Genomic DNA, 27,112 nt, shown 5'->3' with positions numbered 1-27,112 from the left:
TTTGTATACTTTCTTACTGAAGGGGGAAAAAATAGAGAAGGAAAAATATAATTAACGGATTGAATTATTCATGTACAAATTATCCGAATTTGACTCACAGCGTTATTTAAAGCATCCGACTGTTTTACATTTGAATGCTGATTTGAAAAGTATGCCAACAAATCTCTTCTGAGCTAACGACTTTTCTGTCGAAAGCGATCCAAATGAGAGAAAAATAGATTTACGTTCATCCAGGCGAACATTTTAATTAACCCTCCTTCAGACACATGGAATGAATCAGTGGAAATAGGAGATGTAATAGATTAAAGACTGTATAGAAAGCATTAATTTAAATTAGTTTCACAGGTGAAGCGGAAACCATACCCCTCCACTATTTCCGGTTTGTAATCCTTCTTCGACAACTACGAATCCAGCGCTCCGAAAGTCTCATTTGTTATACACTGCATCATTTTTTTTCCCTTACCTGGCGTGAATGAATTGAATAGGAAATCTGGTGGCTATTCAGTTAAAGTACAAATAAGCCTAATTAAGCAAATAGACAATCAGTTTTAATCAGTTAATTCAAGTGACATATAATCAGTATTTTTTTTTCCATATAAAAGATTATGCTCAAACATCGACCAAACTAAATAAGGAATGTGTCAATAATTTTTTAACCATAAATTAACCGAAATGCTATTTAAAATCCTTATTTTATTCAAAGAAAAGATTAGGCTTAAAAAATTAGGGTCTGGTTATTTTGTGACAGCAATAGAGAATCTTTATTGATTCAGTAGCTATTTAAAAAAATCTTTCTGCACAAGGTTATTATTGCTGTCAAGTGCTTTTGTGGATTTTTTTAAATACAGTTGTGTAAAAAATAAACAATCAATTAAACATATTACAAAAAATATACGTGCTTACAATTTAACTTCGTTTTTTATTTATGCTTTATTCATGGTTTTGATACGTTTATTGTAATTTCCCTCCTATCTGTACATTTAAATCGGAAAAAGAGTGCTTTAGAAATTCTGGAAATATTTTTTATAAATTTTTCTGGAAAATATTATAATCATCAAAAGCATTAAACCTCCCCAGAGTGCAAAAATCCTAATTTTTAAAAATTATGTCTGTCTGTTGTTCAGTTTGACTGTGAACATCATAATTCAAAAACACACTGAGCTAGAGAGAGGAAACTTTGTATGTTTCTTAACTGCCTATTTAGATACTCAGTCATAAAAATAAGGTCAGAACAGAGTTGGGATCTAGGGATTGCTCTGGGATGTCTGTTCCTTCTAAAACCTGCTCATTTAGATGTTCATTAAAAAGGGCTGTAGATGAGAGTGGATCAAAATTCGCCTCGGTATCTCTTTTCAAATAGAGCCCTCCGAAAGAATAGCTAGAGTTCAGTAAAATCACCCAAAACTGATTTCAGCCTAATTATGATTTCATCTTCGCTATTATTGTCTCTTTCTCTTGAGGGAAATTTATTGTTGATGATTTCTTATTCTCTCCAGATAAGAGAATGATTAAAATCCTTAAAAAACAAAAAAACAAAAAAAATTTGGATTCATGCATTACGAGTACCAGCCTCCACTGTTTTCTCACCCATATGACACAGGTTGACTATCCTCCATATCCTGATTCTCCCATCCTGATTCTCAGGCTCAACACGGTCAGATGACATATATGGAGTTAGGGCAGAGGAATACAGACTAAGAGATTTCGTGTACACATAGCTACATTATGAAATTTCCACACAGTAGTGGAACATACTCTTCTCCCTCTTAATGAAATATGATCAAAAATAAGGTGAACCTCAAAAATATTCCATTTTCTTCCATCTGAAAGAAGTAGACTGATAGTGTAATAACACTCGGTCAATCTGGTATAGGTGCTCCCTGTTGACTAATTTCCTAATTAGAACTCATTCCTAAGTCCGTGAGCCGCACTACAAGAGAAGCTGACACGTCTTCCAATATCAACCTGAAATAAGTCCATTTTCATCTACAATATTGCTAATCTCCTTAACGAATCTGAAATGATTTTGTTCTAAGTATTGCCAATAACAATTCGAAAGCCATGACAAAGATCTTGATACATTAACTTGAAAACGCACACTTTTCACAAAGACCTATATAAATTCGGGATGTAAGTGCTATGCAATCCATTTATAATAAAACAAAGGGAACTTTTGCTTTCTTTTAAAACTTCTTATTAATGAATATAGCCTAGTTTTTCCTATATAATATATTAGTTACTTTTTATTAGTTACATTTTTTTTCAAATTAGCGACGAAAAACAAGTTGTACCTTAACTTTTTGAAAGCAGTAACTTCAATTTTTTAAATATTTTTTTCCTTATACAAATGCAAAATATCATTTAATTAACTCTATGAGAAGTAATATTAAAAATCTTTTTATGTAGAGATGAGCAGGTTTTTACATTCAGTACATTTATCTATATATTCCTTTTATGATTGAAAATATCCAGAAATATGGTAAGATGAATAATGGAAAAATTTTAGATAAAAATAAAAATTTCAGACACAACATAATTAAAAATTTTCAGTTATAAATATGTTTTTATATACAATAAAAACAATTATTATGGAATGTTATATTATTTTCCTGAAATAAATAATACATGTAAAATTTAATGTATCATTTACAGGTGATAAAAGTTTTTGTAATCTGGGCTGAGCCACTAAAATAATATTTTTTTAATAAACAATCCAAATATTGTTTTCAAGAAACAATCTTTTGTAACGTAATGAGTTTAAGAGTGCAATAACTGAAACTAATACCGCATATTTATTCTGAAGTTATTGAAAGAAAAAAAAAGAGTTTCAAGAAATGTTAAAAAGAAATCCGAAAGAAAACGTAAAAACAGATACAAAAAGTAAGAACCAGGCAGTATTTTAAAAATTTGATCCTTCATTTATAATGATACATGATAGAAAAAAAAATTCTGAAAGAGCTTCCGGGTAAGAAAAAAAATTTGGTACAGACACATGGCTTTTTCAAAATTAAAGATTTTAAGACTTTATTTAATAGTATATAAAGTTCATTATTATTTAAAGCAAAGCTTTTTACATATATAATATTTAAAATTTTTATGATGTAATTAATAATAAAATAAAAACCTCATTTGAAGTAGTTAGGTGAATTTTTATATCATCTACGAATGCACGAACGGTATTTAAAATTGAAAGAAATTTGAATACCGTTACAATTACTATCATATTATTTAGGTAGAAAGTAGAAACCACTTCACCTTAAACATCCTGCTTATTATTAATGATATTTAAAAGTTACTATTCTTATAATATAAAGCTCAGTAGAAACCATTTCACCTTAAACATCCTGCTTATTATTAGTAATATTTAAAAGTTACTATTCTTCTATACTTATAATAAAGCTCAATGTGTGTGTGTGTGTGTGTGTGTGTGTGTGTGTGTGTGTGTGTGTGTGTTGGCGCTCTACAGGTCAGGTCATTTGACATACAGCTATCAAATTTGGTACATGTATACCTTAGAGGTCGGGAATGTGCACCTGGGGTCCCTTTTTTTGAAATTTTAATTAGAATTTTAATTATTAGTTGAAAACTAACTTTCCCGCCAAAAAAATCTTCCATTTTACCCACCGCCAACTTTTTCGCCAAAAAAATCTTCCATTTTCCCCACCGCCAACTTTCAGTTATTTTTTTCTCCCAACAGAATTGAGGCTAGGGTTAACATTTTTCGGCGGATTATTTCAAACGATTCTGTTTATTTTCTTAATGTTTTATGCATTTAAAATTAAACATTGTTAATTAATCCATGTTTCACATTCATTCTGAAGTACTTTTGAATTAAAATAACACAGAATAAAGGAAATTAAAAATGTCTAATCTGCATAGCGTTACCCCAACTGGCGTAGAAAAATTCACGCATTTGCGTTACCGTAAAAGGCGAAGGAAACTCACGCATGCGCATTATGTTCTGATTGTTGGCATGGCAACCATTATCAACAGACGATTTAAATTACTTTTAGGTTAGTTGTATGCTTTTGTAAGTAAATTGTATTTATGTTAGTTATATATTTTTTGTATATGCTTATAGTTTTAAGTACATCGTTTTTTAAGTAGTTTTTTTTAACCTATTTTCAATGATTTAAATTATTTTTAGGTTAATTGGATGCTTTTGTAATTAAATTGTATTCATGTTAGTTATATACTTTTTTGTATATGCTTATAGTTTTAAGTACATCGTTTTTTAAGTATTTTTTTAAACCTGTTTTCGACCGATTATTTTAAACGATTCATTTTATTTTTTTAGTGTTTGATGCATTTAAAATGAAACATTGTTAATGAATCGATCTGTTCATGATGAATCTGAGAAATTTTTGTTGACAAATTCTTGAGATATTACATAAATTAAGAAAGATATTCTTTAGTGCCCATAAAGTCTAAACGCTCAGTGACTCTATTATCAGTAATCATAGTATTAAAAAAATGCTTTGTTTCAGTAAAAAATATTATTATATTAATTGCAGATTAATCATTGACACTTTAATTTAAAGCATAATTTCTAAGAGGGGTAACAGAAAATGAGAGAGATACATATCAGGCTATGACTGAAGGCCCTTATAATATTATGAGTGAATTATATGACTATCAAAATTTGAAGTTTTAAAATATTTTGCCGAAGAATCTATTAAAGTTGGAATTGCGTAAAATATTTAATGGTACGATCGGAGTTTAACCTCCTGCTTGGAGCAATTTTTAAAAATCGCCAACAACGACCTTGCGAAATGTTCAAAAGCAAAGGAGAAGATGTTCAATTATAGTGCATAATAAAGATTGCCAGCTTTGGAGCGTTATCGCAACTTGGCGAAGAAGGGGGTTAAACTCCGGTTCAACCTATTTAATTATTAAAATTTAAACGAACATTAAGATTGGCGAACCGGCTGGTCGCCAAAGGCGGCTAGTATATTATAAAGCTCAGTAGAAATGGGTTCCTAAAAACATTCTTAGACTAATTTCATAATAAGTTTTTCTAATGCTTGTAGAAATTGAGATTTTTCACTACAGTTTCTTATATGCTCATTTCCAGGATAAAGCGTCTAATGCATTGTAAAGAAATTTGAATATGTGTAGCATCATCATGCTGACAAAGGAAAGTGCATGCTGTAAAATGTTGTCCGATTTAAATGTGAAGGAGTTTGCTTTATCCATAGATATCCTAGTAAACTACACGCGATAAATGTTTTTTAAATAATTTACGTATCATAGTTTTTGGAATATTTTTAGTAAAGTAATATTAAAGTTAGTACTTAATATATTTAATATTAATCAGATGAAGCGTACTTTCTTTAGATGCTAAATATCGCCAATATACCAGTGTATGTGAAAAGAAATTCGAAAGAAAAGCAAAAATGAAATAAAGAGTTCTAGTTGTTTTAAAATGCTATCGCAGTAACAGAGTGTTATTACCGTATTGTTCATTGCAGTACTACATTGTTCATATAAAAACAGCATATAATGAGTTTTAACAATGCAATAATGCATGTAAGGTATCCATTAAAAGTGGAAAAAGCTTTATTTCTCTAAACAATCCATCTAAGCACATACAAAGCTTTATTAAATAAGGTGGGCAATTATATTAATACCTTTTGGTTTTTGTACAAAAAATAATAAAAAAGTTATAAAAATTAAATTTTTATATCGCCTTCATAGCTAAAAAATGTCAATGAGTAAATTTTTTTCATGCATCCATTTATGCACAAACAGTGTTTTACATTCCCATCAACAAAATTTACATAAACATACTTTTTAGTGGAGCACTCTTCAGAATTTCGCTCCCTCCCTTGGCCACCTAATGTCTCTGGCATGAACATTATCGAGCATATCTGGGATGTTTTGCAACGTGCTTTCCTTAGGAGTTCTCCATCATTTCGCACTCCCGTGGTTTTGTGGACTGCCTTGTAGGAATCATGGTGTGAACTGTCAACAGAATATCTTCACAAATTAGTTTAATCCATTCCATGCCATTTTGCGTCACTTCTGCATGCTCATGGGGGTTCTACACGATATTAGATTGGTGTACCAGTTTTTCTGGCACTTCAGTGTATAGAGTTATTTCTGACATCAGTCTCCGTAGTACTGTTATTATTGCGAAGTTTCTGCTTAGTACCCAGAAAAAATATAAAAAATCACTTGTCAATTACTTCAAAAAGAATTAGCCTCCTATTATAACAAAAGGGCATTTATATCATCTAACTTGGCCCTAATTGCATTCGTTTATATAACAATTATATATCTACAATGCGGGTCTATGATAGTTGATAATGCACGATGATAGGCTATGTGCTATGTGCACGATGATAGGCTATGTGCAAGAAAATGATGCCTTCAAATCAGAACGCACAAGAATAGCTTAATGTTCAGAGAACTGGAGCAAGATTAAAAAGCAACAATTCAGAAACGAATAAATATTAAAAGACATCTTTTGCACAGAAAAGATAAAATGGAACTGGCTTCTTTTTATCAGCCAGATTTTATGAGTAATGTAGTTTACAGTTTGAACCATCATTTAGTTCTTGAGTTTTTGGAGCAATGGATTACCTAAGATGAGACACTGGCCAAGCTTACAAGTATTTGATACGCCACCTACCATTCAAGAGCTCACTGTCAGCCGAGAAATTATGTCTTTTAATAGTATAAGCAACTTTTTTCGCCTATCAAAAATGGTTCTTAATGCTATCACAAATTAAATTATTTGTTCAACAACTGATCTGTCAAATGGAAAATGACGCATGGAATATCTGTAAACCGTTATTCTACATAAAATAAGGACCTTACTTGATGCAGTGGTTCCAGCAAGTAAGGAAGCATCTAGAAATTTAAACTGAAAAACATTTCACTAAAAAACACATCTGGTTTGTCGATTAAAAAAAATCAAATTTTATTGCCATTCTTTGCATGCAAACGGTATATTTCTGCTCTCAATCGTTTGTGAATTATTCATTTTTAAAGTGACGTTGACCATTTAAATCACTATGATTATTTCTCATATGTAAAATCATTTAAATGTTCGCAATCTCTTTGCCTATTAAATGTTAATTCGTTTCTTTATTTTACAAAAATGATTCTGGTTTTGATTTATTGGAACATCCTCCCACAATGAGATAGATATACAATTCTTATCTGTTAAGAAAAGAAAGTAGTCATACTGAGTAGTAAAATCCTTTACTTATCGTATGCTACCTAGTTAGCCTGCTATAGAATGCTAGTTTATAATTAACTTTTGCTTAGTTGATATTTTCTAAGTTACTATGAAACTTAATTACGAAATCCTGTTTTGTAATTACAACAAACAAACAAACAACAACAAAAAAAAATCTGAAATTTCTCTCAAAATACTGAGTCATGGAAAACACTTTATTATTCTAATGCCGATTTCATTGCTTGTAAGGTTTCTAATTAAATCCACGGAGGGTTCTACACGCCACCGATTAAGCCTAAGATAATTGTATCATCTTAAAGAGAGGAAAGTTGACTCGAATACTAACATATATAATCATGCCTTTGTTATACTGTGTAGACTTACTGTCTTTCCTCTTATATTTAATACATTAGACGGATTAATTAAGGAATTCTCGACAAATATAGATTTTAACAAAATTAATATAATTTGACAAAGTAGCCTAACCATTTATAATTTAAATTTCCTTGATATATAATAGCTAAGCGAAATTATATATACTATGTGAAACTCTATCATGAAAGTAATTCGAAAGGATTTACATAATTCGAAATAGAAATCTCAAAACACATATTTTGTATTAGCATTTAGTACAAAATGGGTAAATGAGATAAAGATATTGAACCCTTTCGTACCTATGCGGATAGAATCAATTTCATTACCCTTATTGCAATTGGCTCATCGATGTGACTATGAAACTAACACAGCTGTTGAGCGATCTGCTAATATATTTCGCTTTAATTAATATAACAATTAAACGCTAAGCTCTCACTTTGTGCTAATCAACTTTACTAGTCTCATAGTTTCTGCGAATAGTTATTTCAGATAATGTAATTGTTTCACACTCCTAGGAAAAGGTAAATTACTATGTAACCTAAATTCTGAATATAAATTACAACCCATAAGAACACAAATTTGCATTCCATATATTTTTGAACAAAACGTAATTCAAACAATACCGGCATCTTTAGTTGCTATTATAAAATGCTTTGGCTAGCTCTAAAGAATTATTTATAAATACTTAAGTATATTTATTAGATATTCGGAGAAAAAATATCATAAAATATCCAGAACTTGAAGTTAACATTTAATAGCTTATTCTTAAAATAAGTATTCTCCATATTATTAAATAAATCTGGCTTTAGCGAACGTTTACAGCTCAGACAGTTTCCATAAAAAAATTCTGACTTTAAAAATAAGAAATAGAATTATTTTAATATAAAAAAGTGTAATTGGATTCGAAGTCACACGAGGGTTGTTTTTTTAGACATATCAGGCAATTTTTATAATAGAAATACCCGAAATGATATATTATTCTTCATATGTTTCAAGTCACAGTTCGGTCCATAAAAAAGTTTGAATCCCTATGGCATACTTAGCATGCTGTAATCTTATATTCGAGGCAAGCCTTTGTTATGGAATATGTTTTCTAACCTGCAATTCTCTATGCCATAATGTTAAGAATTATTATTTACATTTTTTCGGTTACCATTAATTTATAATTACATAAATAAAATAATTAATATACCAATTTTTTAAAACAGGCTAAAAATAAAAAAATAATTTCTCCTAGTCCCGTAAAAGTTTATAATCACACAGACTTATTTGAAACTGGGAGTTTTTAAAAATTCACTATCACAAATTTTTTAGACAGACTGTATGGGGCTTGGAGGAATTGATATTTTTAAATCTTGTTTAAAAACATAGTATTTTAAAAACATTTTTAATTAAATAATTATTTTCTGCTTTTTAGTTTTGTGTGTGTGAAATATTGTAATCGATTTTAAACTAACTTCCCAATGATAAAATTTGAACCGAACAGATAAAAGAGCGAGTAAAAATTGCATGGTCATCCAGTTCTGAGTTATGCTTAAATTTTCAAGTCGCTGGCTCATCGGGAATTTAGTTTAAATTTATATCGAACAGACAGATAAGAAAGCAAGTAAATAAGAACGTGTTAAAAATAGATGAATTTTCAGTTCTCAAACTGGACTTTCATTTTTCAGAAGCACGGTGAGATTATAAAATACAGTGAAATACAGAGTGATTATAATTAAAGTGACCCTACTCAGACTTATATAGAAACTGTTATGTTTGATGTATTTTATTGAAACTTGGTATATACATTATTTTTGACCATGAGAAATATAAATCTTCAATAAAAATTTATAATTCAAACTTCCATCAACAGGGGAAAAAGTGCCGTATAAGGAACGAAAAATAAATTTGAAACACAAAACTTTATTTAATCGTATGATTTATTAAATGTACAATCTATTTTCGTCAATTACGTGTTTAAAGAATATTATAGCGTGTTCATCAGCAGCTCGAAGTGTTTCTTGATCAATTGTAGCAACATACTGAGTTATTCTTGTCTTCAGTTCATTACTAATTCATATGCTTTCTTCTTAGACACGATCTTTCATGCATCTTTCCCCAAACAGAAATCACAGAGATTAAAGTCTGAAAAAAGTGGAGGGCCAGACAGTTAGGTAATGTTTCGAAATTTATCATTTGTCTCCAAACTGGGCACGAAGCTGTTCCTTCACTTGTTGGGTATTATAAGGTGCTTCAACTTGCATGAATATAATAGTCCCTAAACATTTGCATTCTTACCCCCCCCCCAAATAATTCCATATAAAGCAGAAAAAAGTTTCAATAAAGTACGTCAACCAGATAGGCTCTACATTGGTCTGAGCAGAATTCCTAATTATATCTACAACTAACATAAAGTAATGAAATTAATGGACTTAAATTTCACAAACCTCAAGGAAATGATTTCCAAAGATTTATCTTTTTGAAATGAGGAAATTCTAAAATGCTGAAATTCATTAAAAACTTGCAATCGAGATGTTTTAACACTTCATAAATGACACAATAAAAATAATATAGAAGTTATTTCAAAAAGTAAAATTTTATGACAGATATATAGCAGCGGAATTAGGAAAATAGTCTTCGAAGTTAAAGATATGAAGGAAAAAAAATGAGCCAAAGCAGTGTTCTCCCGTCGACTTTCTCAGATGCTTAAACTACAGATCAGTTTCGGGTCAAGTTTCAAGGCACAATGAAGAAAATTTGGTATGTATTTTGTATGTATGTACCAATGTAGAATTTAAGATTCTATTATTTACTGACATTAATAAAATCATTTAAAACAAAATCTTATCTTCGAATTTTACTTCCAGCAAAAAGAACAATAACTTTGTCCTTAATGTTCGATGCTTTTAAATCAAGTGAAGATACACATAGACGGACGAACAGACGAAATTCAGTTTGATCAATCTCACCCAAATTTCGATAAAGATTTACAGTTTTTATGTTAAGACTACATATTGAATTTCCTTTGTGTAACTTGTTGCATTTTTGAGCTGAAGCTTTCATATATACACGAAGAGACAAATTGACTAGTCAATCAACGGTGGGTCTAATAAAAGGTTTGATATAAGTTTACAAATCCGAGAATATAATTCTCTAAATTTTATAAATATCAATATATATATATATATATTAATTTGCTCTTTCTTGCTTGTTGCGTTCACTAGTTATATTATTAACATGAACATACAGATAAACTTCCTTATGATACGTTTTGTTCACAGGAATTTCCACTTTTTTTGCATAGATTAAATACAAAATTTTATTAGATCTAGCTTGCTGCGCGTTTCAGTCATAATGTTAACACACAGAAAAACAAAATTCTAACAAAAAAAAGATGTTTTCGAATAAGAAAGGTTTAAAAGATGGAAATTCATCAATATCTTGCAACCCAGTTTTTTGACGAGAAAGAAAAAATAATATAGAAATTATTTCTAACTAAAATTTTGTTACAAAGATAAAGCGGCTGAGTTAGGAAATTAAGATTCAAAAATAAAAGATATAAAGAAAAAACAAAAACGATAAACTTTTTATTTAACGATAAGTTTAAAATTTGCCAACTTTTCATCATTATTAAGAACTTTTATCTTTTTGCTGTTCTCTTACTCCCATTAAATTGAAAGCGGTCTTGTAACTACAAACACTTTCTTATTTGGAGCTCTTCTGTAATAAGGACTCTAGAAAAGGCATTTTAAAGCTTGATAAGATATTATCTTTTGTGATCAAATTGGTGAATTAAAAGTGCTAGTTGAAAGCTGTTAACAAAGTGTTGGTATTAACATTTTTTAAGATCTTTTTCCGCATTTTCGCTAATGAGAACAAAATGGAAAAAGACTCAAAAATAATGAATAACACTTCATTACTTTCAATACTAATACTAATGACTTTCGTAAAAAGAAAAAAAGTCTCAAAACCTTGTAAACTCAAAAAAGAAATTTCAAATGCTTTTGTGTCTTTTAATCTTTTATGTTCTTTTGTTCTGTATAAATAGCTATAAATTGTTGTAGGCGTTATTGAATGGTTAAAAAATGCAAAACTTTTTTTAAAGTTCTATTTTTTAAATTTTCGAATTTAATTCATAGAATTTAACAGTTTATTTTTTCCTATCTTAGAATCTGAAAGCTGTGATTTTAAAAGTGAAAAAAATATTAAAAGCATGCTACTTGGGCTTTTTTTTTCAATGATTTTGATGTATTATTGAAAAACATGCATTTTGATAAACTATAAAATATTATATTTGAAATTAATATATATCTTATTTAGATATTTTGTCTTTTTATAAATATTTGTCATTCCGATACTTATATATTTGGTAAATTTTTTTAAAATATAAAATGATGAAATTATCTGCAAGAAGCGAAACAAAAGTGATATGATAGAGTCAATTTAGGAGACATCAAAGTCACATGACAAAAGTAACTGAGCATGCCATTTAACGGCAAGTAGAACTACGCTATCACATCAGTGTATTCCATATTAATTCTAAATAAATCCCTAAATTCGCTGCAGCATTTCATTCCAAAATTAATTGAATACAACAGTTTTGACGGCTACCGGGGGTGAAGGAAATGACGCTAATATGCATTGCAATGAAATCAGAAGAATCGAAATTAAAATATGAATCTAAAGTATTTTTGTAGCAGCATAAAGTGCAACAGCAGAATGCAATCTAAAACTAAATATGAACGTGCAAGGAAAATTTTTACATTTAGATATCGAAACTTTCACCGAATGTTTGAGTGTTTCTATTCCTGGCAAATAGTCGTTTCTCTCTGTCTCTCTCAAAAAAAAAAAAAAAAAAAAAAAAACCCTCAAAACTCATCTGAAAACAACATTTTTGAAGAATAACCCTTTGAAGCATTTTTTGTGCCGGGAAGAAGTATTTTTAGAAGTCGAAGGATATTCTGGCTTTTTTGAACAGAATATTTAACATGAATAATGAATGTCAAATTTTTTGAATTGAGAGTATGCGTTATTATTCTGTCCGAAAGAAAATGCCATATCATGAAGAAATAATTACATTGATTCGGCATGTGTAAATTGTGCAATTAATTGATTATATTTATAAGCTATCCAGTTTATTTACAAACGATGTTTAAATATAATAATGATGAAATTCAGACAGCGCTCGAAGCTTTCAGTTTATGCGGAGCACTGATGTAATGAAATAATAATACTACGAATCTGCAATAATAATTTCCGAATCTAGAATTTTAAAAAATGCTTTGAAGGTGCCATCGTACTCAGGAACAACACGAAGGACACTATTCATATCAAAGGTTGATTTTTGTACCATACTGTGAAGGATACCTGGCTTGTAGTCATAACCACTTTGGGGTTTGCGACAGCAAATTAACAGAGAAAAAGTATAATGCTTTATATATATATATATATATATATATATATATATATATATATATATATATATATATATATATATATATATATATATATATATATATATATAGTTCAAACTAAAACCGAAGACGATTCAGTCGGATAAAAACTATCAGATAGAAGGTTATTATAAAGAAAACGTAAACAAGAACTATATCTAGATTTTAAATGAAATGCTCGCAAACATATTATTTAAACTATAAAACACATCAAACAACTACAAGATACATAAATGCAAATCAATAACTTTAAGATAGACATATATGCTGAAACTTAGACGTCAGAGAATGTTTTGGATTATAATTTTTTTTTTCAAAAGGAGAGTGAAGTATTTTATAAATACTAAAATGCACTGTGCTACTATAAGTAAATTCTGAAGCATTTCATGAGAATTATCAAAACTTGAATGCATTGGATACTGAGTGTAATCAAATGGAAAAATGATGCTGTAAGTAAAAACATAAAAAATATAGCAGAAACATAAAAAAGAAACGACAGATATCAATGTCCTAATACAGCGCTAAATTATTTCTTATGCAGGTATGAAAGCGACGAGCCACGCTTTTAATAATGCAATCGGTGATAACTTGAGGCACTCTTTAATAAATTATCGATGTTACTCCTGCAGATTACTGCGGCTAGCCTCGATATATTTGGCACAGTGAAGATATTCTTTTGGGATTTTAAATATGGAGATGTGATCGGCCAGGTCACCCGATGAATATCTTCGAACTTCAAGTTTATCATCCACAAGATTTAAAGAAGGCTGAAGAAGATGTGAACGGTCGTGTTCATCACTGAACAGGAAGTTAAATTCCAAGGATTAGTTTTTGTTTCTCGTTAGATAAAAGGAGAAGAAATTTTCCTTTAGATTTCTAACTAAAGCCTTCTTATTATATTATGAATATTTTCTTTTATATAAAAAGACATCTAAAGTGATTTTTTTGAAATTTTTTTCTAATTCATCTTTGCTGTAATCTGTAGCCGTATTTTTAATTTGTAAGTAAATTTGCTGTAATTTTTCTTTTGAATGTACTTCACATTCTCTTTTGGTAATTGACTAGATAGATAATATGAGTCTTGATGAAATTTTCACAGCCTAAGTCGTGATCGTCAAAGAACTGGCTTTTTTATGTACTTAATATCCAAACAGTTCAAGAACGATATCTTTTTGTATATTTTAAGAAGAGAACTCCATTTATTTATTTAGCTGTCTAACTTAAGCTACCTAATTTTTGTGATACCAATTTTATATATTAAATTATGATGATAAAAAAAATTATACATTTTTCTTCTTTCCTTGATACAAACTAAAAAAATGTATTCTATTTTGATTTTTAGTTATCTATATTTCTTCTATTGTCAAAATTAAATGATGTATTGAATTTTATCGCCTTTTAAAATACCTTTATAGACAGACAAAATTTAAAATAGCCGTGCAAAATTCGATTTTACAAAATGTATCGCCACGCTGTTGAACATGATAGAATTTTAATTTAATCTTATATGTAAGTTGTATCCCAAAGTGAAAGGAAATATTTGATATTCTGCAATGCTGAAAATTCACCTTCATGAATATAGAATATTGTTAAGCGGTTATCATTAACCATTGAAAATACAAACTTCCGTGATTTATTTTTTCAGCTGACATTTTTTCTCCACATCATTTATATTTGTCCATGCACAATCACATGAAACAAACGGTATTTTTTATTCATTTAGGAGATATGATATCAAATATATCTGAAAGAAAGCTTTTTGCGAAATTTTTAAGTTGATTTTTTTTTTGTTCTTTAAATGTGTGATACTAAAAATTTTGAATTTTAAGTAAAAACATTTTCATGGCACACATGCAATTTTTTCATGCCTCATGACTACTTGAAAGTCATTATTTCTAGGAATAGCTATTGAGAAATCCATTTATCATTAGCATCGACTAGTACAGATGGTGGTGTTTCTTTATTTTTTATGAAAATATCGAAAAACACACCTTCTTGCATGTTTGACTAATGACTATGACGACAAACTTTTTATTTTAATATCGACCATTACATCAACCTGTATAAATAAATATATCTATATAGGCAGATAAATTCTAAAAATTTTGAGCTATTAACTAAGGCACCCTTGATATATAGGGACTTCAAAATATTTCTGAAAAACCGGGTTCAAAATTAGATCTAATTTTTTTAAAATTAAAATATAATTATCTTATACAAAATAAATTGAAAATTATTTTCAATGATTCCACTTCGTTTGCTTTTTGGAGTAATGCGTCATTTTTAATTTGTAAATTTGAAATACCTTTAGTCAAATATCTTTTTGTTCCAGATCAAATATTTTTAAAGAGATATTTAATATAAAGACAAAGGTATTTCTTATATCAATAGAATGCTCACTAAGTAACTCTCAAAGCAATTCTTAAAAATAAATTTATATAGCACGTGTTCTGTAAAAAAAATCGTCTTTTTATTCAAATTTTCAATTAGCCTTATAGCAAATGAAATTAAAAATATTTATATTATAAACTTTCGAATATTGAGATAACATTTTTTTGGACTCCATAAATACCTAAATTATAACTGGAAAATAATATTTTAATATTATCATTTAAATATCGAATGAGGAAAAAAAATCTCTTTTAATTTATCAAGTATCATGCAATAACTATCAAGGTTACTGCAAAACAAAATATAAAGATGAATGCATAAATTCTCAGCAATAAAAATGATCTACATTAATTATGAAATCACGAATTTAAAACTACGATTCTGTTAAAATATTTCTAAAACTACTACATATCACTCAAATATTTCTTACCCGAAGTATACAGAAGCCTTTAACAAAATAGGAATATGGAGATTATATTACTAATGCCCTAACTTTGGTAACACGCTTTAAGTTGAGACCACGTTGCTCTCTCTCTCGTGAGATATAGTTTCTCACCACGCCGGTGCTCGGCAGAAAAGTGATGCTTCCGTTTCGAAAATCCCCTCGCGCCCCAGCTCTCCTGTCTACCCCCAACAGCCGTGACGTCATCTTTCCAGGCGCCCTCTTTCGTTTATCTACAAATGCGTGCATAAATATTGTCCTGCCATAATTCAATATCTCACCACAAACATTCTCTAGAGAATCAACTGTCTTGGGTGAAACCTTGACATGCACCCACACATAATCTGTAGTTATTCAGCTGAAACTTTGACATTAAATTGATTGGTAAAACACAAGATTATTTGTCAAACTTCGAAAATTATTAAAAATATATGCCCATTTTTCTATTAAACGTATAAAACTCATTAATTATACATTTATTTAATTTATAAGATATGGAAACGTTTAAATCAACCTGTAGTTTCTAAAAAAAATTCTTGAAAGATTAATTTCAACAACAGCAGTTTGACAGCGCTAGTGTAATTATAGGTCAGATTTCATTTTTCGAACCATTTATATATTTTATCTTTATTATATTAACTTTTAACCGAGAGAATAGATAATAATGAGCAGCTTAAGACTTTATATCAAGATTTTGTTAAGTGTATTGAAGTTAATGATCACGAAATAATAAATATCAACTGTATGTATATTTATTTCTGGTATTTAATAATAAGGGAGTTACACGAAAATAAAATATGTCTATGTGTACTTTACAAAAATCTATGTGTACATTACTATGTGTACACATAGTGTTTTTATGTGTACTTACTCATAGAAACACTATGAGTACTCGTTCCTAAGCAAATATTCCCATTCAGGCAACATTTATCAATGCGTACTTAAATCGTGAAATGCGCAATCAACCTCAACAGAGTTAAATAGATTTAATAAAATGAATTATATAAAAAAGTTCCTTTTTTTAAAAAAATTAGTTATTATTCAAATTGCAGAAAAAAGGGGGGACGTAAAAAATATACCGTCTTTCGGCAATTCAGTATAATGGGCTACCACCACATTGTTATAGCATCCTTAGGCAGTAACCAAGAATAACTTAATGATAAAACGGTACCTATTTTATGTATTTGTTCGCACCTTATTCAGACGTCTTAAATGAATCTTTATTTATAGTACAAGTAGGATACAAAAGCCAGTCCATATTATATCGATTTAACTTTATTTATTAAACTCCGAATTACTTAACCATCAATTTTTCAAATTTATTTTTGAACCATTAGTTAAGTTTTTGTACAGAATAAACGCAAGAAGAAGGGAAAAAAACCTTTTTTAATTAATTAAATTATTTATAAGATATTTTGAAGGTTATTTTTAGATGATATCTACTGCTTTTTATTGGAAAAACATTCATCGTGGTCTTTCAAATACTGTTTGAAAAAATAATCTTATTGTGTAGATATCAGCCAGATTTAAACAGCACTTAAAAGTACCTTCGGTAAATAAAGGGTTAAAATGCTTTATCAACATTATTAATAGATTTTATAATGTTTACAATATATTCAAATTGTGGAAATACTTTTTAAATCAAAATCGCACGCATTTTTATTGAGAATTTTTTGGGAGACTTTAATTTCTGTGCTGTTTTCTGTGATTCTTTTAGAAAAATAAATAATAATAACTAGACCAATTAGTTTGATATAATAATTATATCAAAAACATTTTTATGATAAAATGGTGATTGATAATATAATACACTGCTGATAAAACAAAATAAAACAAACTGATACAAAAGTTTCCCTTTAAGTTTACTGGCATTTAAATTAATTCAGTTCTCCCCATTTTACAACTGTATGCCGAACTTAACTTCACATGCCACATGACATTGAACTCGAAACTTTTTACGTGGTCGTATATTTTTTTCCTCCTGCAAAATATTAAGAATTAAATAGGCGCAGTGTATTTATGTATATCATAAGAAGATGAATTCACTCCACTGGAATTATTATTTGATTTAAAAGTGAAGAATAAAACTTTCGAATGATGTTAACGAACATGATGTTCAGCGTTTGTTAGCTTTAGATTAAAAAATGATAAATTGAAAGGAAATTATTGATCTTATATTGCGCCTGCGAATATGTGAAAAATATAGTTTTCCTAATTCATAATTTAAATGCACATAGTTTGTCAAGTTTTTTTTTTTTTTTTTTTTTTTGAGTTGCGTACAATTTATCAAAGACAAAGTTTGACTGACTGCAAAATAGAAACATTATTTGTACACACTTGTTCCATTCTTGTAAATATTAATTTTTGTAATCGATTTTCAATCTTTTCTCATAAGACAGGATCAAGAATGGAATTGCACTGTTTTAATATTTTCAAATTTAATAATAATTTAATGAATTAATTTAATTTATTTTTAACTCCATACCAGTGGTGCCTTTTTAAAAGTGAATTTGAAAAAAAAAATGTTTTTCTTCGTATTTGTATTGATGAATTAAATAATATATAGTGAAAATTAGAAAATTATACTTTCCCTTTAAAAGAGTGTTTTTGAAACCTTTTGTATTATTTTTATTTAGTGAAATATATTATTAATTAATCATTCAAACACAAATCTTTTAACTTGATATATTACATTAATTGGTTCTTTGATGATTTACGAGATCTTCAGAAATCTGATTTTGGTAGTGTGGAATTCATCTGAATAAGCAATCATTCTTTAGCCTATCAAGCTTCATCAATTTAAGGAAGTTTAAAGGCAAAATTAGTGGCTTCTATTCAAACTTATGAAGATGATTTTAGTTTCAGACTGTATTTGTGATCTGTAAATATGAATGAACTACCTTGAGCCGCCAAATACAACTTCCTATTTAAGAAATGAAATATATAAAAAAATCTAATCAACCATTTAAATCAAGTAAAGCAAGTAATTTTCTTATATAGTTGTTCAAATATTTATTTTTCTTTTATTACTGGTTATATCTGTATATTAAAATTTCGGTAAAAAATCTTAAATTATCCTATAATGCTTTCTAAAAGTGTTTCTTAAATTACTATCAATTTGAAAAAATTCAATAATTCATTCTTTACTTATTTACTATTAATAACAGAATAGAAAAATTTTACTAATCAAATTCCAGTGTCTCCGCTTGCTAGATCCTTACCTAGCATATGTATGCCCTTTGATGCTTATCAAAGTTTCAAGTGCCTTCCATTTACGAAGCAACACATTGACGATGACAGCCGTCAGGAACTCGGTTATGAAACGTATATATAGTCCCCATCTTCTTTTGTGAATTTGGTTGGAAAAGAGGATGCCGTAAAACTTGCGGATATTACCAGCTGAATCGGACGTCATTTGTGAAATTTAGGAGCTCTCTTTTGCATTCTAAGGTTCCTGACAGGAAGTCTTAGCATGCGGTGGGAAACTAATAGCCTCACTTAAAAGGATTCGTCCGGACATTTAAGAAGTCGTGCAATTTAAAACTAAATGCCTCTATTCCTTTAAATGCAATACAGGAGGGCAAAATATCTCCGGAAATAATGAAGCTGTAACTTCTTTCGTTCATTTTAAATGCCTCCATTAAGAATTGCATTCATTTTCTTGTCAAATTAGAGAGCATTTTCTTTCTTATTAGTGTATTTATGATATGAAAAAGCATTCCCAAACATGTATTTTCAAAAAAAATGAAGTTTGAAAGACTGTTGAATTTTTTTTTATATCTTGAGTAGCATCAATGTTTTCGAAATCGCAATTATAAGCTCACATTTTTTGCATGAATGCGAGCGAAATGTTTTCTGCATTTGAATATTTTAAAAAGTGTAATTTATTATAAATTATATGATTTATAGTAAATGATCTGATTTTTACTGATTCATATTTTTTGCTTATTATAATTATCTACGCTACATATACAAAGGATAATTGCATATAAATAGATAGATAGATAGATATAGATATAGGTATAAAAATAAAATTTATGTATGTTCTTTAATAAAGTTGATTGAGGTTCCATATAGTTTAGATTAATGCATTTTCCTTTTCTTTTAAGCATTAGTTGAAAAGATATTCAAATGTACTAGTATCCCCTACTCAGAAGATTGACGGAGCAAGATCGAGCTCTATATTATGCCAGCCTTTAGTTTGGAAATGCAGCACTTCAAACATCCGACATTTGTGTGGTGTGATAAACTTCGAGACTCGAGTGCCGATTGAATGTTACCCTCGTCATCGGATTACTTTACAAATTTTTGAAGTTCATCCCAAAGTTTCAGACGTAAAACTTCAAAGTGGGGTATTAATTTCTTTAAAAAAACATAGAAATAATTTGTTGAAAAAGCACTTCTTTTAGTGTACTAAAAATTCAATTTTTTTAAATTTTTTTATCATTTTATATTTTATATAATTTTATAATTTTGTACATTTTAAGCCGTTGTAAACATTAATGAATGTTTTAACAAGTTTTTACGAATTCATCATCAGATGACGTCACTCCCAAATAATAAAAAAATCATCAAATTCATCATTAATTGATTACTAAGACTAAAAATATTGATATTGTTTATTTCTTCAATAAAAAAAAGACACAAAAATAAATTTAAAAAAAACCCTTGGAAAATGAATGAGGGATTTTAAAACCTCACCTTTGCAAGCGTGAAACAAATCAAGTAAGCAAAAATGCTAAAAACCTTTTAATTTTAGTTCTTAAAATAGGAATTATGTTAGTATTTATGAATGTAAATGCGTGATGTATAGAATTGAATCAGCAATGATTAAAGTTTCAGAAAACCAATGATGTACCTTTGAAATTTATATTCATGGAATAAATCAAAATTGTGAGTTTTTTCAATATTATTATCTATTTATATAAACTAGGAAGTATATGTTTGATATTCAAATATCTGAGAAATATTCTACTAATGAATTCTTAATGATTAGAAGAATATAATTTCGCGTGCTATTTATTTAAGAAAATAAAAAGAATGGCATCATGATTAAACTACGCTATCTTATAAAATAACAAAAAATCCTAGCTAATAAATTCAGGCATGGTCCACAAAATCTGAATTTGAAACAGAAAAGAACGTTGAAACATATATGTGAAACTTTAAAACATTCTGTGGGGTATACCAAAGATTTATTGATTTTCGAGGACTGAAGTTGAAAGCCTTTCATCCGAGACCTTCCTTTGTGTTCTTTTATGTCCCGTTTCTAGGCATTTAGAAGTATTTTTATTAGTTTAACTTATGCCAAACATTACATGGACAGCAACTAAGCAATGAATTACAAGACTGACAAAAGAATGAATAAAATATTAAAAAAAAAGAATGAATAAAAGATTTTTTTTAAAAAGGGAATGAATAAAAGATAAAATAAATTCGAGGGGAGCCCACTTCCGCTGGTTAAAAAGATGATCCTCAAGTATTCGAAACTAAAATCTCCCTAAAACTTAAGAATTTTTTATGAAGCCATTTGAAAAAATTGATGCATCGAACCCCATTTATAGCAGAACTAAAATTACTGCTCATTTTTTTCTTAAAATCACACTAACTGTATTCAGTCTCCCATCTCACAATGTGCCAGTTCCATGCTCTGTTTTATCAGACGATAATTTTGAATTTTTGTTCTCGTAGACATTATACTTCATACGTATACCGCAGTTCTACATGTTTTAAATTATGCTTATGTATGACTAGATCAAATTAATTGTTTTTTTTATTTCGATTTTCTGGAAAACCAGAGGTCGTAAAAGTATGTCCTTTGGTAGTTTTTTCCCCTACATACAAATAGAAATCACAATTAGCAAAGTGTATGCGGTAATTATAGGATACCCTCAAAAAAAGAAAAACATTGTTCTAGAAATGAAATACCAGAATGCAATAGAAATAAATATTACGTCATTACAATGAAGTCATAAATTTGAAGAAAAACATACCCATTTATATTGTATCTGAATTTTAAAAATAATACTATGAAGTGAATTTGTACTTTAAATTTGTAAATAAATCATTAAGAGGCATAATCATCAGGCAACGTCAGAAGTCAACTCGCTATCCCATTTGAAGATTTCTGAATTCGCAACATTAGTTCCTACGCCCCTTTGCTCAGAGTGGATTTTATTCTTGAAAATTGGATTTACAAGTTGTCCAAGTTTAGTTTGAATTCGCTCCTTTGATACTTCCTAGTCTGGTAGATCTTGGCTGTCAAGAAAATACATTTTAAAGTTGTTTTCTTCATGTCTTGTCAATGTACCTGAAATTTCTGTCGGAAAGAAAAAAAAATATTTAAATTACATAATTCCAATTATTTTATCCCCTTGCTCATATTATTAGGCCATTTCATAGGCCTACAAATTTGCCATGAAAAGAAAAAAAAGACATAGAATAAGTTTATATGGTGTGATTTCTTTTTTTATGTTTATGATAGTTTCGTTGTAGAGAAAAAAAAAATAAAGAAAATTATAGTTTTCATAGTCGTGAATAAAATTCAAGATAATTGTGACTTATCTAAGAAAATGTTAATTTGAGATTTATTTATAAAATGATATATATATTGTGGCAAAGAAATAAAAAAAAAACTGAATGTAGTTTTCGCCAATTAATGAAATTTAAATACAAGCGAAATTCATAAAATAAATTTGCCTGGAGAAGTCTTGTAGCACAAGACCTAAATAAATAAATTCTAACACGGAACATAAAGTTATTTGAGATTATGAAATGAACATTTTTGAAATCTGCCAGTGACTAACAATAAGTCAGGTAGACAATTTTAGAAAAATAATGAATATCTATTCAACAGAGAAAGCTAATCTCTTTCTGTGGTGCAGCATGTCAAGATTTTTAAGCCATTTAATCAAAATCAATTGATTCTGTTAGTTCATTTTCCCAAAGCCTCAAATTTTACATATAAGTAAAATCAAATGTTGAAACTCGAATATAATAATAAATTAGGTCACTTTCTATCCTCCAAACTTTAAATTAATTTAATATATGTATGTCTACTATTTTTAAAATTAAACAATGACTGCACTGTGAAGAAATTTTCAAATTATTTAAATAATCATAAAGCCTCAGCTTTTCTCTTTGCAAAGCGACGTAGTAAACAAATGAACGAGGCTAGATAATACTCGTTGGTAAAATGAATAAGTCTTTCATTAAAAATTCTATTAATTTTTCCTTCTGAATTTAAGAAATCTACTATCTAACATAATGTCAGACAATGCAATCAACCAAATTAATAGCCTCTAGCTATAATGAGGTTAAATACCTGAGATATTTAAAAATTAAAGAGAGACCTTCAAGAATGATATTCATAGATACAGCAATTAACTTAATTTTGATGTGAGATATTATTGTTTTCGAGCTTCTCACCTACAATAAACATAAAATATGTAACAAATGTACGAGAAAATGCATCAAACAAGGCCATCTATGCAAGTGAGGAGCATCTGGGGGAAAAGAATATCTTTCTTGAAAATTCTCGTCTCTTAGGAGAATGATTAAGAAAATGAGGGTTAAAGAGGTTAGCTCTGCGGCATTTTATATATTTAACAATTCCTGCATTTTGTATTATCTTATTAACTTAGTAATTGTGATTCATATTCTTTTGTTTATAAGTTCGCTTTCGGTGACACGGTTAATAAATAAATGATTATGGAAATCTTTATCATTTCTCGATAGATAAACTACCTTTGCAATATCTTCCAAGTTGAAAGACATTTTATAATGGTTTTCGGCACACATTAAAAATATTGTTCTCTGTTATCAGCAAGGAATTTAGTACCACGAGTGTGGCCAAGTTATTCAAAATTATGCGTGCAAATTCTTACAAGAAGTAAATTGAACAAAAAAACAAAACAGAATCACATAGAAATGTATGTATTAAAACAACGCTACTGAAATGAACTAGAGGATGTGACACGCTACAAAAATATGGCGCCTGTCACATTTTCTGGCTATATTTTACACCCAGATTATTCGAAAACATATTCAGTTTCATAATAATTATTCACGGTCATTTATAGTTACATTTATTCTCAACGGCAGCGCATGAATTGTCGAGTTCTTTCAAAAATGCCCTCCATTTCGAGTATATTTGCAGCGGTGATGCAACTTCCGATAAGATCAACAAGTCAACATTTGTAAGTGGTTGCTTGTCCTCCGTAGGAAGTCAGAACTTTAAAGTGCTTGGTGCTGAAACCCAATTACAGGAGTATGATCTTAGTCGTTTTGCTTGTCTCCCAAAGCAATTTATCGGTTGAATTTTTAATCCCTGGTAATATTCTTCAGATAATTTACATAAAAAATACCACTTATCACAATAAATCATATGTGTTATCTTATTAATCTTAACAAATGTTTTTAGATAATTCGAATTTTTTTCCCTTCTAGAATCCAAAAAAAGCCACCATGAAGGTAAACACTAAAATATCAGAGTTCTGTGAGAGAACTTTTATTTTATTAATTATTCCTTCGATGATAACAATACTTGCATTCTTTTTACTTTTCTCTATTAATTATAAACTATTTTAAAGCAGTATTGCTGTGAACACTTACTTTTTCTCCATATTTTCAGTGTTTCATGTTAGTGTTACCGCTTCCATTTAAATTGTATATATAGGTGATCACTTTCAGGTCAGTTTTTAGAATGACCATTTTATGTCATTATCCGAAATGTTGAAATGCCTAACAATTTCTTACCTATATAATAGAAATTGAAATTCAGAAAATTTTATTTGAAATAAGATTTTGAAGAAAGTATACAGGATTAGATTTGAGGATCAGAACAAGATTAACTTTTTACCCAAGATCTTTCTTAAACTCACAATACATTCTGGAAGTACAGAAATACAGAATAGGATCAACTTTTTTCCCAGGATCTTTCTTGCACTCGCAATACATAGTGGAGATATAAATTTGTTAATTTATCCCTTACAATTTAAATTCGTATACCTCTTCTTGTACACAAAAACTAACTAAATAAATGAAAATAAAACAATGCAAGAAATTTTTTAAAAACCAGTTTCACTTAACACGATGTATTTCCCGTTTGTAATCAATTTTCCATCATTTTTGATAGTAGGAATCTAATGTAGTCATCTAATATAGATTTCATGTTTTCATAATATTTATAATAATAAATTATAAACTAAGGACTAAAACGTAAGAATAAAAAATATTTCTTTAAAACACTAATTAAAGTGAATTTACTAATTAAGTGAACAAAATTTTTCAATTTTATTTAAAAAGTCACATGCTTTTTCGGGGAGGAGTAAGAGGTAAATTAAGTTGTGTAGAAATGATTCTCGAGTTCTTACCTATCATTTTACTGAAATAAGAACTACTCAAAGAAGTTATAACTATTGAATACTGCACAAATAACCTTGTTTTTTTTTAACAATAACAAAAAATGGCTTTGTAAATATGTTATTTATATAAAAGCTTTTAGTTATTTTCTATTTTATTATTTTTAGTTATTCCTATTTTTTCCCAAATTTCATGCCTTTTTAATTTTACATGTAAAAATAAATAAATTACAATTGGCATAAAATCTGACGTTGAGAATTTGATGAGCCCCCCTGTTTATTTCTTTTTTAATGCCTCACTAAATTCAAAAATATTTTCCTGTAAACGCCATGAGAGTCTTCAAAAATCTAAAACTTTCCAATATGCATTAAAATTAAATTTGTACTACTCGGTTTTCCAGGTGGAAATTGAGACTGTTAAATATGATCTCGGAGAAGTTAACTAAAATAAAGATATTTTCCCTTTTTATTCGCATCATTGAAAGGTTTTAAGGAAATATACAATTTCTATTTTTCTTTTCAGTGTCTTGCTTCTCTTTCTCTCTGCTTTATCAATTTCTTTTCTCTTGTCTAAAAACGTGGTTATTTAATACGAGATAGTTGAATGGATTATCCTGACTCTTGGCACAAAGAGTAACCATAGCATTGAACTGGCCAAATATTCTGCCAAATTAGTTTCGTTCTCTTGCCTAAGTTAAAATGTTCTTAGACCTGACATTTTTAATTATAAAATTGGGGGAAAAATGCTAAATACTATCAAAATTATTAAATGAATTCAAGAGTTGGAATTATCAGAGTATCAGGTATCTCTCTGGAATCTCGAATCCTATTTTAACCATTACAAACAATGATTTCATTAAATATTTTGTTAGGTGTTATATAAAAATCTCAAAAGCCATGCACAATAAACGTACAAAATGTTGATGTAACAGCTGGAGCCTTTTGCACAAATGATGCACAACATATAATAATCGCACTTCATATGCAACAATAAGAGAATGGATGTAGCTAAATTAAACAAGTGTTTTGCTTCAATAAGATGTTTTGATAAATTTGACGTACAACATTTTGAAATAAAATCACGAGATATATTTCGTTAATATCATCAGAGTTGATATATAGTCTTTAGAAATGTATTTAATGCTTTAAGTATATTTTGATGTGTTTGCATTTTAGTGTATTACTTTTTGTGTATTGTTTGTTACAATGTAAATGTAATGTATGTAATTTCGTCTTGTATGTAATTAATCGTTGTATGTAATAATGTATGTAGTCTTGTAGTCTCGTTAGGAAAGCTAAATTTAAGTGAATAAATAAATTTGGTGCTGCCAAAATCTATTATTTTAATTTTTTCCGCGCATTGTCCTGAAATCAGTTATTAACTGAACAAGAATATCCTAAACTCTTCATTTTCTTTTTGTTTTTCTTCTCCTTTCTGAAAAAGAGAGATTGTTTTCTTTTATAATCGATAATTTCAAAAAACTCTTATTTATGTCGATTTCCAAGAAAATTCTGAAAAGATTCTTCGGGGGAAAACATCTAAAAATGCTTACAATGTGTCTCGCTGAATTTCTGAGAAAAGAAATTCGGTTCAGTTTCGAAAATTCGGATTATTTCTGCAAAAAAATATTTTAGTATCAAAGGAATATTTCTAATGGAATATGCAATTGATTCCATGGGAAAAAAAGATGTTATAAATTTATTTGTAACGAATAATAGTCTATTGTTCAAGCTTTAACAGTTTAAAATATATATAAAAAAGTGCTTAATAATTATTAATGCCCACTCATTTTTTTCTTGCATTTTTTTAAAGAAATCAATAAATTGCCGTTGGAACTTATCATTTAGATAAGTACAGTATGTCTTTTTTATAGATATAAATTAAAAAGTCTAGATACACATGGAATCTTAATATACTTTA

The 27,112-nt window shown here is 28.7% G+C and overlaps 1 protein-coding gene across 1 annotated transcript in view; it reads right to left on the bottom strand.

Annotated features, from left to right (window-relative positions):
* LOC129960570 (putative polypeptide N-acetylgalactosaminyltransferase 10) overlaps nucleotides 1–15,930 on the bottom strand; it is a 110,141-nt gene extending 94,211 nt beyond the window's left edge. Inside the window, exon 1 of the mRNA XM_056074062.1 lies at nucleotides 15,818–15,930. The gene's annotated coding sequence lies outside the window, so the exon portion shown is untranslated. The remainder of the gene's footprint in view (nucleotides 1–15,817) is intronic.
* Nucleotides 15,931–27,112: the final 11,182 nt, after the last annotated feature.

Source organism: Argiope bruennichi, chromosome X2 (assembly GCF_947563725.1).
Source record: "Argiope bruennichi chromosome X2, qqArgBrue1.1, whole genome shotgun sequence".
Lineage (NCBI taxonomy): Eukaryota > Metazoa > Arthropoda > Arachnida > Araneae > Araneidae > Argiope > Argiope bruennichi.
Note: the sequence above shows the minus strand (reverse complement) of the source record. Positions and strands in the feature narration are given on the sequence as shown.